Raw genomic sequence first — 15103 nt, 5'->3', positions numbered from 1 at the left:
TTGAGAAATTTTAACCAAAGTATGTTATAGACTTTTCATTAAGACCCTAAAGAATCATATCAACTTGTGGAAAATAGGCATCCGATGACCCCTTTAAGACATGCTTTTTTGGGCATTAAATAATGCCGCAAATACCAGTAAATTGACGAGCGCAAATCTTAGTAAATCGCGTTGCGTGATTCATTTAAATACTCTCCTCCCATAAATTTACAGATCGAAAGGGAAACTCTTACAAATGCATATTTAATAAGGTGAGTCGCAAAAATAACTGTCCACGCCTTATGAGTGCTAATTTCCCACTGCGTGTAAATCCTGACAGTAGTAGTTTTTTACGCCAAATGAGGGTTTGCGCTGGGGCAAGCTGATAGTAAATCTGGCCCTAACGCATCAAAAACGAAATTCAAATCCCATGTTCATAATGACACTGAATTTGTTGCTGGTGGTCATCAAGTGGTGTTTTTCTTTTAAGCTAGATGGCCTAATGTGATTAGTGTGCTGTAACTGTCCATCGATTGTGAAAGTCTGATCACAAATGGAATGTGTTGAAAGTAAAAATATGTTCAGCTTCTAAAATTATCTATGAATACAATGAGCGATTATCAGTGTATGGATCAAGCTCTGTCACGGTTCATTTATCATGTGTTATTGTTGCATGTGCATTTCTTAATGTATCTGATAAATCATCCTTAAACTTGGCAGATGAGATAAATCAATTATGAATTACTGGCGTGACAACAAGATTTTTAAAATGCTTTTGAAAGAAGTCTCTTCTGCTAACAAAGGCTGCAATTATTTGATGTACTGTAAAATATAGTAAAATACAGTAATATTGTGAAATAGATTTCACATTTTAAATAGCTGTTTTCTATGTGGATATATGTTCAAATTTATTCCTGTGATCAAAGCTGGATTTTCAGCATCATTCCTCCAGTCTTCAGTATCGCAGGATCCTTCAGAAATCATTCTAATACGCTGATTTGCTCAAGAAACATTTATTATTATTATCAATGCTGAAAATGGTTGTGGTGCTTGAAACCGTGAGATTTCTTTGATGAATAGAAAGAACAGCATTTATTTGAAATAGAAATCTTTTGTAATGATGAAAATGTCTTTAAATTTGTTTGAATTAAAATTAATCAAACTAAATAAATCTTAATTGAAATCAGATTAAAAATACTTGTTTATGTAAAGTAAAAATACTTTTTTAGAGTATTATATCAGAGTAATGTTATTAGTTTCGAAACATACTCTATTAAATTGAAACTCTACTGAAATCAAATGAGTGAAGTTTTCTGTGTGCATTGTGCTATTTGAGTTCCTGGGGGCCACATAAAAGAGGTGCTCAATGGCGCCCCCTGTATGTGCCAGTCAACATGTGCAGTAACTGAGTGTTGAGAACCAATGAAATGAAGGAAAAAGCTGAGATTCCCAGCCTCTCCCATGGGAACGGACATAACTCTTCTGACTGTCATCACAGCGTTTCCCACTCAAATTCTCTCCTGTTTCTTCACACTAGTCCTATCCACACGGATAAAGGGCTTTCTCTCTGTCAGGCTAATTCATCCTATCAGCTTCAGTGTGAGTTATAAATCTCACCAAACTCATCAAGAACATGTCCGGCTCATATTTCACTCCAGAAACTATATTTTGCAGAAAGCCTATTTTTAGGAACATTTTTGCATTGTGAGCTTAATAAAATTAAAACAATTAATGAAAACGTTAATTATAACAATTGATAAATATGTAAAATGAATGAATGAATGAATAAATACATATATGAGGATTAAAAAAAATATATAAAATATAAAAAAAGATAAAATATTTTTTGTAAAAAGCCTATTTTTATAGGAACATTTTCACATTATTTTCATGATAATTAAGTGCATTTTCCCACCCAATTCTCAGTTTTAAATTCCGAAAATATATTATTTAAATTATAAAATACATTTTAAAGGAACACTACAATCAAGGAACTTTGCTGCCGTACCATGGCCGCAACAGGCGCAGTGATATTACGCAGCGCCTGAAAGTAGTCCCCAGCTATATTATAACTAGTTACCTAGCTGGGGACTACTTTCAGGCTCTGCGTATCACTGCGCCTGCTGCGCCATGTTACGGCAGCAAAGTTCCTTGATTATTACGCCGGAATGAGAGTATAGTTCCTAATCATATCAGCCTAGAAAATCGCAACTTTTCATTTTCCGCTGGTCTTAGTACACTATATAACTACAGAAGAGTCAAGTTTTAAATAGGAAAAATATCGAAACTCTTTGGTCATTTTTGAACGCGATGCTACTGGTCTAATAGGATTCAATGATCTATGCTAAGCTATGCTAAAAGTGCTATCACCAGACCCGGAGATCGGCTGAATGGATTCAAAAACGGTAAAACTCAACTTATTAATTCTGGGGGAGTTGGAGAATGAGCCTATTTCCAAAAAAAAGTGGAGTGTTCCTTTAAGTACAGTTTTAAGGATCTGTCATTGCATGCTTAAATCATAAGAAATAGATCAACTATATTTTGTGGAAAGCATATTTTTAGAAACAATTTAGCAATTTAAGTTTATAAAGCAAGAAAGTAAAAGTACATAAGTAAAGGTAGAATGCGCAATTAAAGGATGTAAAGCAAATAAACTGACAATTAATTAAAACATTTGTTTGGTAAATAAACAAACAAACAAGCAAGCAAGTAAAAGTAAAATGCGTAAACTCAATTAATTAAAACAATTAAATTATTAAAACAACTGTTAGATATGTAAAATGAACGAATACACATTTACATGAGGAATTTATAAACAGGAAAATATCTAGCAGAAAGCATATTTTTTATGAATATTTTATTTTCATGATTAAGTACATTTTCCTCCCAATTTTCAAAATTATAATAAAAATATATTATTTAAATCATAAAATACATTTAAGTACAATTTTAAGCGTATATCATATTTGATATATTTTTAATTTATGCACATTTTAATCAAGGAGAATGAGAATTTATTTTTATTTATTTATTTTTACATTAGGATAATGTGAATTTGAGGAGGAAACTGTCATGCAATCAAATCTTAAATGCTATAAAATATTTTTAATTTTCTTTATACATTTCAAGTAATTCTGATTTTGGGATGAAATACAACCTATTTTTTCATGAGATTCTCCCACTTACAAACATTAACCCGAGTCTTTAAAAGGACTGTGGGAACCCTGAGTAGGTGACATCTCATGACATCTGACACATCCCAGGCCAAAAGCGTGGTGTTGATTCAGTGGGCTCTGGTTACGGGGTCAGGGTCTATCAGCAGGAGCGTCTGCCTCCGTTTAAACCACTTCTTCTTTAACCATCAGCACTTAGCAGGCTTTCCTCAAGCTCTCTATCTCTGTCTGAGCTCTTTATTTCACATTTATCAATGAATACGCCATAGAAAGAATCGCCAACAATTGTCATTATATGAGCAGAGAGGACCAGGTGGAAACGTCATTATGAGAGTCAGTTCTATAAATACTGACGTACTGTCGTCTTCACATGAGCGGGTGAGAGACAGGAGTTTGGCATCTGGACATGAACACCTGGTTTTTACAGTACGCTGCTGTGGGCCAACCACACTTGGCGCTATAAAGTCGAGTCAGCCTATGGCCATAAAAACCAAATGAATTTCTGTCGCTCATGCTAATGGCCATCTCTAAAAACTCTAAATAGGTTTCAGCACTTCCAAACTTCACCTCTGAGAGTTTCAACACCTCAGACTGAATCAGGTGAGCAGAGACCAAAGCAAAAATAATCTGGAAACACTGATAAACTAATACATGTTTTACCACGTTACTGAGAACTTTGTTAAGATACAGTTAGTAAGTATGCAAAGCAAGTAAATACAGCAAATAAGAGTAATTTAAGTAAGAATGTGAGTAAAGCAAGTAGAAATAATAGAAAAAATGGAAATATAAAGCAAGTAAACAAGGAAAAGTACGCAAGTTAAAGTAAAAGTGCAATTAAAGTATACAAAGCTACTAAATTTAGACAAAGCAAATAAGATATACAAGACAATTTAATTTATTTAATTTATATTAATTAATTCATTGTTCGAAATGTAAAATAAACAAACAAACAAACGTGGAATTTAAAACTGGAGAAGAAATACACTGGTATTTTATTTTTGTGCTGTTTTTTTTCTTTATTTTGTGTTTTCATCTTTGTATGAACATTCTTTAAATAAATACATTTTTCAAAAATTATTCAAAAATTAAAAAGGAAGAAAAGATGATCTAATGGTATGTTTTTGCATATGCAAATATTGTTTGTTTGTTTTATTTTTGCCCCGGTTTTATTTTTATTAAATAAACAAACAAACAAACAAACAAACAATTAAATAAATGAAGTTAAAAAGGAAAATTAAAATAAGAAAATACATTTTTATTTTTATACTTTTTTATGAAATAAAAATAAATAAATAAATGAACTTTAAAAAAAGAACAATTAAATAAGAAAAATCAAAATCAAAAGTGAAAAGAAAAGAAAAGAAAGGAAAATATACAGTAAAAGACTACTTGCATACTGTTTTGCACTGTTTAATTTGTATTTTTGTATGCAAATTCTTTGGCAATACAAATGTGTTAATATGCCAAAAAATATTTGTCATACCAAAAAACTGAAACTGAGAGAAGCGGAAAAGCGGAGAATGAGAAAATAATGTGTAGGACTAAAGTACTGGTGCAGGAGGAAGAAACTTCAAATGTTTATTTTAGTGATGAGTAATGACAGATGAGTGTTTGGATGTGAATGTGGAAACTACACACACACACACACACTTGCATCCTGACCTGATAAACACATGAAGTGTTCCTCTGTCCCGCTGACACCTGTCACATACTGAATCCTTCAGTACCATCAACAGCCTGTCTGTACAGTCTAAACTTCCCCTGATCTTACGAGATTTACTGCACCTAAAACCCAAAGCGGTGAGTGCTGAGAGCTTTCATCTGAGCGCTCGAGACGTAAACACACCTTCAACAGGATGAAGGATCCATCATCAGTGACATCAGATGGATATGTTCTGCTTAATGCATACGGCATACTACTGTCAAAAAATAGCATGCAACATGTCAAAAACCAGTTGTGTATGTTTAATTCAAACAGTCGCAGAAATACCGTGCACACTATACTTTGAACTAGTATGGGTAGTACGCTATTCTAAACAGCCAGAGAGAGATGCTCTGTTCTTCTGATAATCTGCATGAGGAGGATTTATTTTGTGTGAACGCACACAGTTTAGCCCGGCATCGTCTGTACATCGGATCTGCGCTAAACACGCATGAAATCGTTTATCTGTTCCTGCCGTTCAATGTAATGTGTTACAGATGTGCTGTCTGCATGTGCACTTCATATACTGTAAATACATTTCACAGAAAGGATATATAGGGCTGGATGACTATACTTCTGGGAAGCCGACAAGCTAAAACTTGGTTGAATAACATTTTGCTATTTCATCATTATGCATCCAGCTTTTATGTTCAAATGAATGAGAACATTTGTTGTTTTAAAAACTACATGGAACAAGACAGCAGTCTCATCACTGTGATGCAGGTCTCAATAGAATTACTGTTACTATTGTAAACCGTTCGCAAGCACACAGCAGCTGATAGTTTATAGCTCAGTTACTGGACCATCAAGAGCTGCGAGGGAAGATTTCAGCATGAGAATCACGTCTTGAGAGCAGCTTTCTGTGGTTTTGGGTTCATAACACATGACCTAAGATGCACTGACTGTAATGGAGACTGCAGAACTTCAACAAGATCATTTAAATCCATTCACAAGTAACAGAGATATTTGTTGATTCCATTAAGAGCCAGAAATGACTGAACTTACAATAGACAGATAGATAGATAGATAGATAGATAGATAGATAGATAGATAGATAGATAGATAGATAGATAGATAGATAGACAAACAGATGATAGATAGATAGATAGATAGATAGATAGATAGATAGATAGATAGATAGACAAACAGATGATAGATAGATAGATAGATAGATAGAGCAATAGATAGAACGATAGATGGATAGAACGATAGAAAGACACAACGATAGATAGAATGATAGATAGATAGATAGATAGATAGATAGATAGATAGATAGATAGATAGATAGAAAAATAGAATGATATAACGTTAGATAGATAGATAGATAGATAGATAGATAGATAGATAGATAGATAGATAGATAGATAGATAGATAGAATAATTAATTGTAAGAATAGCCTAATATGTAGCACATTTTAAAAGCTAAATGTGGTACATTTTTAACACACTACAATGATATAAATGAAAGGTATGCAAATGCACAAATATCGTGTGTCTGCGCATGAATATTGTAGTAGCCTACATTTCGAAAGCTTTTAAATAATGTGGTTTATTTTTAACACACTAAACACACCACAGTGATGTAAATGAAGGGTATGCAAAAGCACAAATGTCAGCGCGTGTCTGCGCATACCGGTCCGGCGAGCTGAAATGCAAAAAAAAAAAAGAAAAAAAACACGCCAGGAGCGCGTCCATAAGCGTCGCCTCGCGCGCTCCCGCCGCTCCTCCCAGAGTGAAGTTAAAGCGCGAGGCGAACGCAGCTCTCCGGAGTCTCTCCGCAGACACTCAGACTGAACTTTACAAAGGGACTCTCTATCAAAACTACTGCATATCAACTCCACTCGAGCACACGAAACATAGCCTAATTCATATCGTTCGGAAAGAAACACGAATTGTTGGATAAATAAACGCAGGACTGACGGAACACGCTCGGTGCGTTTACCTCCAATGCGCCGCTGATGCGCTCGAAGCTGGTGAGTGAAACTCAGAGTTTAAAGAGTGAAAAAGACGAGAAATAATGTTGATGTTGATTTCACAGTGTTCGTGTGAAAATCCCTACATTACCGATCTCAAATTCATGTGTAGACGAACCACTCATATGCATTACAGCTCGTGTTTACATTACGCATGTATTAATTTAGCAGGCAAATGAGCAATAGCCCTATTGCTTTTTATACACAAGAAATGATCTCTAAGAGTTAACTTAGATGCGCTGTAATAAAGTTTCAAAGTTAGACTGAAACTTTGATCGTCCGTTCACGGTTTGGTTCAGAGCTAGATTTGATGCTGGTGCACTTGAGTGTATAGTGTGCATGCTTGTGCATGTGTAACGTAATGTTGTGCATATTACCAGCATTGTACACAAGCATAAGAACAACTACTCAGCTAAAGTCTGTATTTAATCCCTTTAAAACCGGGTTCTTAAGTTACTATATGGAGACTAAAACAAGTTCTTAATGCTTCATTGGAGGTTCTACAGGTCAGTACTTTGGGTTCTGGGTTCCTTAAGGCACCAAATCATAGATGGTTTTCTAAAGAACTAAATAAAAATTCTTTGTTCTTCAGTTCTTCTATGGAATGGCTGCAAAACCCTGTTTAGTTCAAATTAGATCCTTTTTTTAAGACAGTATATGCCTTTTATACACATACACACACTCTTAAATGCTATATAATCATTGTGGAATAAATTAAAAGCTCTGAACGACAAATGCAAACGCTGGTGACTTCAAGTGTTTGACCGCAGCAGGACAAAAGCATTGCGTCTGGACCGCGCCGGCTTCTATTTCTCTCAGAGAAAGCATATTTTGGTGCCGTTTGCTTTTATTTTAGGAGCTGGTTCCACATCAAACTCTGGCAGTCGAAAAGTTCAGCAAACAAATGGCCACAAACAGGTTTATTTTGGTCTGCTCAACAGGAGTTCAAAGGTAGTGCTTCGGCTCAAACACAAATCTGTTTAGTCACACGGGCGTAAAGGAGATTAAATGTTATTATTTCGGCTTTTACTGACTTTATTTCATGTTTCTAATTCTTACTCAGTGGCATGTCAGTGATTAGTCCAAGAGAGGGAGGAAGCCATCAACTATCTTGTCTGGGTCATAAAACTGTCATATAATAAATTATGTGATATAAATTTAATATAATACAGAACTGAGGGCAGAAGCAAAGACAGATGCTCTTCTAAGAGCAAGTATTACATTTATAGGTTATAAATAAAAAGAAAGACAATGCACCCATATATCTTACATTTACATGAAATATAGTCAGATTTCTTTGGCAAAAACCTCTTAATTCCTGAAGAATAAGACTTTTAAACACTTTTTAGTAGCAAAAAGTGACCAAATCGTGACATATTACCGTTTGTCAGAGATCTTTCCATTAAGAGCCTGAAGGAAATGTGAAACACATGTCTGTTAGTTTTCTGTATATTTATCTCTGCCGGTGTAATTGCAGATTTCAGCGCTAGTTTATGATAGCAAGCTGATATGGAAAGCAGGCGCCTCGTGAGCGGTGTCATTCAAACATGTGATAATCATCTTTGCGTGGCTCGAAACAGGCACAGGACACCGTTTAGTGTTTAATTGCATTTAATTAAGTTCAGCGGAAAGCCCGACACTATACTCAGAAGCAATAAAATCCTTCGAAAACACAACTGAAAGCCCCATTCAATGCTTTTTTGTCACAGAGAAGCGTTTGTTTGAGCACCAGGCTGGACTTTGAACTTTGCTTTCCTTTTCTTGCACAAAATGAGAAGTTTTGTTTTGATTGCATCCTCTTTCCTAGCTGAAGGCATTACAGATAATACATAAAATATCTTAATGCATATGTGAAACCGTGTAAACTAATACGAATCAGACTCCGTGGATGGAGACCAGAGTACCTTCCTGTGTGCGTGCAGTTCAGGGTTTCATACTTTCTAGTGGCTTCCTAAATTCCTTGGCACTTGCAAATGTCAAAGAGAAAAGGCCAGAAGAGAGGAGACTGTGTAGACGTTGAGAAGACAAAACGGAAGGTGAGAGGATATGAGAAATGATGAAACTAGAGGGAAAAGCAAATATTCCTTTCTGTGAGACTTTATTCAAGGAACAGTTCACCCAGTATTGAAAATTAGCTGAAAATGTACTCATCCTCAGGCCATCCAAGATGGTTTTTTGTTTTTTCTTCAACAGAACCGATTTGGAGAAATGTAGCATTATATCACTTGCTCACCAATGGATCCTCTGCAGTGAATGGGTGCCGTCAGAATGAGAGTCCAATTAGCTGATAAAAACAGCTTGCTTCTTACAAACACACAGCTTTTCACTTTACAAGACATTAATTGATGAACTGGAGTCATTCGGATTACTGTGTTTGGATTCTGATTCTGACGGCACCCATTCACTGCAGAGGATCCATTGGTGAGCAAGTGAAGCAATGCTACCAAGTTTCTCCAAATCTGATGAAGAAAAACTCATCTATATCTTGGATGGTTTGAGGGTGACTAAATTTTCAGCAAAATTGAATTTTTGGGTAAACTATTCATTTAAGGAGCTGTGAGCGGGGTGGGCGCACGACTAAAACCTTTAAATGTAAATTAACTTTACAAGATAATTTTTCCGACATATGGCAAATAAATGTGGTACGCTTGAGGCGATTATTTTGTGTTAAATGAAAATTGTCATTTACATAAACAACGACTACAAAACCCGCACTTCTTGTTGTAAATAAAAGTCTCTTTAACCTTAAACTAACCTTCCATGAAGCAATAATGTAAAACAATAAGCTCCTGTTTTGGTATCATCTGATATGTGAATGTGCGTCTGACAGCAGACGAGGCTGCGTATGTGGCAAATCAAACTCCTCGTGCCAGCTTTCCTCGCAGTGTCAAAATAACATCCCTATGGTATTTCCCTACCGTTCTGTCCAAACATCATCACTCACAGCTCAGAACAGAACCACAGGCTTTCCGTGCTAAACACACACACACACACACACACACAACTCTGCCAAGGCAAACACGCACATCTAAAAGTTATCTTGAAGACCACCTCCTTGTGTCTGTGCTGCAGTATTTCTTAATCGTGTCATGAATGCAGGACATAATACTTCTGTCTGTCTCTCCTTATAAGGCTCCTCATAGTCACTATTACTGTTGTGTGCTAATGTCAGTATGTAACTCGTCCCACAAAGTTTGTGGTACTGACATGAATAATTTCTCATCGTGCAGCTGGGTAAGGAGAAGTGTGCTGCTTACTTAGAAATCACGTTTATTAAATCCATATCTAGGGATATAAAAATATAAGAGACTAACAAGCTAGACTTAGACTTAGACAAAATACTTGAAATATGACACTCTTTCATATTCATAAAGATTCTAAAAGATACTTCATGTAAAAATTCAAATATAAAAGGATTCTAAGGTTCTAAATGATTCATGAAAACATTTTTTATAAACTATTATAGTATATAATACTTTAATAGTATTATAGTATAAATAAACTATTCTAAGATTCTAAGACTAAGATTCTAGAAGATTCTACAATAAAATAAATGAAATCAAAAAAATAGAATTAAATTTTTTTTAAATTCTATATTAAAAGTTTCAAAATGAAAATATTCTAAAAGGTTCTACAATAAAAGATTTTAAACATTGCAAAATAAAAGTTGAAAAAAAGTGTTCAACAAAACATTTTACATGATTCTACAATCAACTGTAAAATATTGTACATTAAATAATTCTAAAAGTTTTCTTTAACTGTGCATTAAAATATTCTAAATGATTCTACAGTAAAAGATAGTAAAATAAAAGAATAAACCTATTAAATGACAAGGCTTTATCAGTAGGGCTGGAATGTCACTGGGCAAAATTTGAAGGTTGTTTCAGTTCTTGTTCCCACATGATCGGATTTGTGGCGTCCTGCTGATTTCGGTTCCCTTTTACACCAATTATCAGGCTGTTCTCTGCCGGCCCGTCCGTCACAATGCTGGATTAAGAGGTTAAAAGTCAGGCAGGAGGTGAAGGCAGGGGAGGGGGTGAAGGGCCATAAAGAGGACGGAGAGACGGGGTTAGTCAAACAGAGGGCGGCTCGACGGAGTTGACAGGGCAGAAAAAGCAACACTTGTGAAAGAATGCAAAGGGAAAGCAGCGTAAGGCCAAACCTCATCTCTAATTGCACGCCTGCAACATGGCATGTCTGATAGGAGCTTTTAAACAGGAGCTTTCAGGATCTTCCAGGTGGCTTTAGCGCTCTTAAATCAATCCTCGGGCTTCAAAGATCCGCAGAGCAGTGCTGACCAAGCAGCCCGACTCACCCGTCACCGCTGCCAAACCAAACCCAAGAAGACCTTGATGGATGGAGTCAAATGATGCGTTCTGAAGAGCCACATCAAACCTCGCTATAAGTACACACACATGCGAAGGTTTCAGGCTTCTCAGCGGCAGCTCAAACCCCCAAAAACTCAAAAACACCGGCATTCGTCAAACGATCCCGGTCCGCAGCGAATATGGCAAAAATCAGAATAATGCCAGTTCGTTCACAAAACTATTTCCCCTCAGAAAGCTCAGGGAGGGAGGGGGGAGCACATCCGCGCGAGCCGCCGCAAATTGCCGCATTTTCGCCAGGCAGTAAAAAAAGAAAATGACTTTAATCTAAGGCTGTAATTACCTCCTGACTGAACTGTAATTAGGAAATGAGCCTTGAACCGAAGACGCAGAGCAGCAGCAGCTCCAGCTACCGCGGCCCTGAACTCTACGCCAGGTCAAAGACGATATTAATGGCTAATGCGAATTCAAACAAAGCGCCCGATGAACATTAACTTCTTTGACTTCACCCAGAAACCGATAAGTGCAGAATAAGTGTTAGTTTAAGATGCTCTGCTCTTGTTTAAATGTTTAGACTCGGGCCGTGTGCTGCAGAAGATGTGTGTGGGTCGCTGTTTGTTTGAGCCTGAGGGTCAGCGGCCGGCGTCGAGACGTGGAATGTGTCGATGGACCGTGTGTTCAAGCAAACACACATCCAGTTAGTTTATCCAGCTAGTCCACCTGCAGCACATGCGGACGCCGGGCCGTATCTCTGACGCGTGTCCCGTCATGCGGCCGTTCCTCTGCAGCTATTTCAGTGAGAGGTTAACGGCACTCGTATCTCCTTTCAGCCAGCACGGGTGACACGGGCGCTCCGGATCTGCGTGTGTTTGCAAAACCTAGTTTGCATTAGCAGCACTGAAGGAGCTTTATTCGTGTTATACGATAAACATAACAAAAAGTCTATTGTGTGGCTATAGTACTTGCAATAAAGTAGCATTTGTATTAAAATGTATTAGCATTTTTTTCTGTACCATGCTAAGATATGCAGGGATATGAATATGGCAGTTATTCAAAGTATCATGCCAGAGGTTTTTTTTTTTCAGTTTATCATTTTATTAAAATAATGCCAATCGTGTGTATACATACGTATGTGTATATTATATATATATATATATATATATATATATATATATATATATATATATAAATATAAATAACATAACCAAATTTAAATTTAAATAAATTCAAAATATTAAACAAATTAAATATTAGATGTTAGATTATATTTACATGTAATTTTATCTAAATAATTATTTATATTATCATCTATATATATTTATCTCTCTATAGCTAGTGATTTTTAGACAATTAAATTACATAATTAAAAACGTTGTATTTTATGCATTATTACATGATATGACGTTCACACAGTTTGAATTATTTCAATAAATATATAATATTAAATAAATGACATTTCATATTACATTAACATCAATCTATCCATCCATCCATCCATCCATCCATCCATATATATATATATATATATATATATATATATATATATACACACACACACACACACACACACACACACACACACACACACACACACACATAAAATTTATGAATTATATTTATTATGAATTATATTATATTTAATGTTTATTTATTTAAATAGTTTCAGTGAATTGTTGCCATATGTAAGACTACACTTGTAAATCTACAAGACTAGATTTAAATCGTTTGGTCTTGATAGGATTTCATGAAAAATTAGTTTTATTAAGATCTCTGACTTCTGTCTGCAGACTCCAGGATCTTGGCAAATCTGAGTGCAATTAGAGGTGAAATTTTTGAGATCTTGTCTCAAACTCACACAATGTGAGGTTCTTTACCTCAGGAGAAATGTCTGAGGAGAAGGAGACATAAATACCGTGGAGGTCTCTATTTACATTGCTGTCTGGGAGAAAAACAAAACTGAGATATTAAACGGACTCCAACAGGATTAGCATCTGTAAACACAAGTTAGCAAGGTTAAGTTGTTTACATCTGTAATTTGGCCATCTTGTCAGCAAATCTCTACAGAACCGTCCAAAACTCAAAACTACTGCTTCGCAGTACAAACCCTTGCGAGGCTCTGACAGATACAGCTAATCATATAGTGAGAAACATAATGCAGCCGCAGCATATGACCTAGTTAAAGCGATGAAGAGCGAGTGTGCCTGACGCGTGGAGTGTGTCGAGTCAGACACACTTTGTGCAAATATCCAGTTTCAGGTGTTGCAGAAGTGCAAAAGCACGTCAACGACTCATTTAATACTCGAGACACTGAATCACCCATGACACGCATTACTAAGAAAACGTGTTTGTGCATTAATAATCACCAAATAACAATCCTCCTTAAAATACCACAGTGAATCACTGCTCTTAAATAGCCTCTGTTGAGCCGTAACATTCATTCGTAATCATTCATGAGACTTCAGACGCACATTTCTCAATCATGTGTTTCAAAAGTCATAAAACAGTATTAAATTATAAAAAAACTAAAGGCAGAAAATGATTTTAAAAATACCGTGGTAATAGCATGTTATGATTGAATCTCAGTTTTAAAAATTAAGGCATATTTCAGCCCAAAATTACAAGAAAAGAACGAATGTTTGCATTATTTTACATTATTTATATGACAATTCAGCCATTAGAACAGATCATATTATCATTATACATGAATTCTTTAAAATTATCATATGTAATTGTTTATATCACAGTAGCCAGAATTTATTTTTATTTTTATTTTGGGATGAAATATGACCCAGGCTTGTTTTGTGAGGTTCATTCTTTCATGCTGCTCCAAGTTACTTCAAAGAATACCATGTAAGTATAGTGACTTCTCAGTAGCTGATAACTCTTCTCTAATTGACATGTAGAGAGAAAAGCAGTGATTTTCCGTGTTATCTGATCAAACCGTGTCCAAAATACACAAACAACTTGTTGAGCTCCACAGCTTTCCTCAGGGCTCATCATGTGTGACTCTCTGACAGTCTTTTCAACACATCTTTGATGACCAGGCTGTGTGATTATTTCACTTGCGTACTTCACAAACTAATCAGATGTAAATATCTTCATGGTAAGGAATTTATCATGGGCCTCATCGAAGAAAATCATAAATTTCCCCAACCTTTCAAACATCAAACGACTTTAGGTGTCATATTTCCAAAAGATGCAGGTCAGATGAAGTCCTCCACTATAGTAAAGGAAGAATGATAATACTTATGGCCAGTAAGATTTTTTTTTTAAATGAGAAAATTATTACTTTTATTAAAAAAGAATGCATTAAAAAACAGCTCAACTGTTTTCAACATTAATAAATGTTTCTCGAACAGCAAATAAGCATATTAAAATGATTTCTGAAGGATCATGTGATACTGAAGACTGTAGAGTAATGATGCTGAAAATTCAGCTTTGATCACAGGCATAAATTACATCACAACATATATTCAAATAAAAAATAGCTATTTTAAAATTGCAATAATGTTGTTTCGCAATATTACTGTTTTTATGGTATTTTTTGATCCAAAAAAACAGCCTTGACGAGCATTAGAGACTTCTTTAAAAACCTTCTTTTATATAAAACTATGTGAAAATTACTCATAAAGTAGTAATATTTTTATTTGTAAAGAATATTTTACATTTATGACTGGATGTCTTTGTTAGATTTAGCTCACTTCTGGGGATAGTTCTGTAACCAAAGTCAAGTTAAGCAAATGCAAACATGCAGAATAACAATAAAACCGAAGCTGCTGAACATGAAGAGCTGACAGAAACAAAATGAATACACATACTTTAACTCGTCTGAATCGATACCACAGGAGAGAGACTGCGAGTGAAGCCGTCAGCCTGCATTCCTGCACTAAGTGTGTGTGTGTGTGTGTGTGTGTGTGTGTGTGTGTGTGTGTAAGATAAACAAGCCGGACA

General features: G+C 35.6%; 2 protein-coding genes across 3 annotated transcripts in view; one reads left to right on the top strand and one right to left on the bottom strand.

The window, feature by feature from the left end:
• Positions 1-15103, bottom strand: part of coro7 (coronin 7) — a 166194-nt gene that overhangs the window by 35296 nt on the left and 115795 nt on the right. The window lies entirely within an intron of this gene.
• Positions 6582-15103, top strand: part of vasnb (vasorin b) — a 32595-nt gene continuing 24073 nt past the window's right edge. The window contains exon 1 of the mRNA XM_058771633.1: positions 6582-6827. The gene's annotated coding sequence lies outside the window, so the exon portion shown is untranslated. The remainder of the gene's footprint in view (positions 6828-15103) is intronic.

This window comes from Onychostoma macrolepis, chromosome 03, assembly GCF_012432095.1.
Source record: "Onychostoma macrolepis isolate SWU-2019 chromosome 03, ASM1243209v1, whole genome shotgun sequence".
Taxonomy (NCBI): Eukaryota; Metazoa; Chordata; class Actinopteri; order Cypriniformes; family Cyprinidae; genus Onychostoma; species Onychostoma macrolepis.
This window is presented reverse-complemented; position numbering and strand designations above follow the sequence as displayed.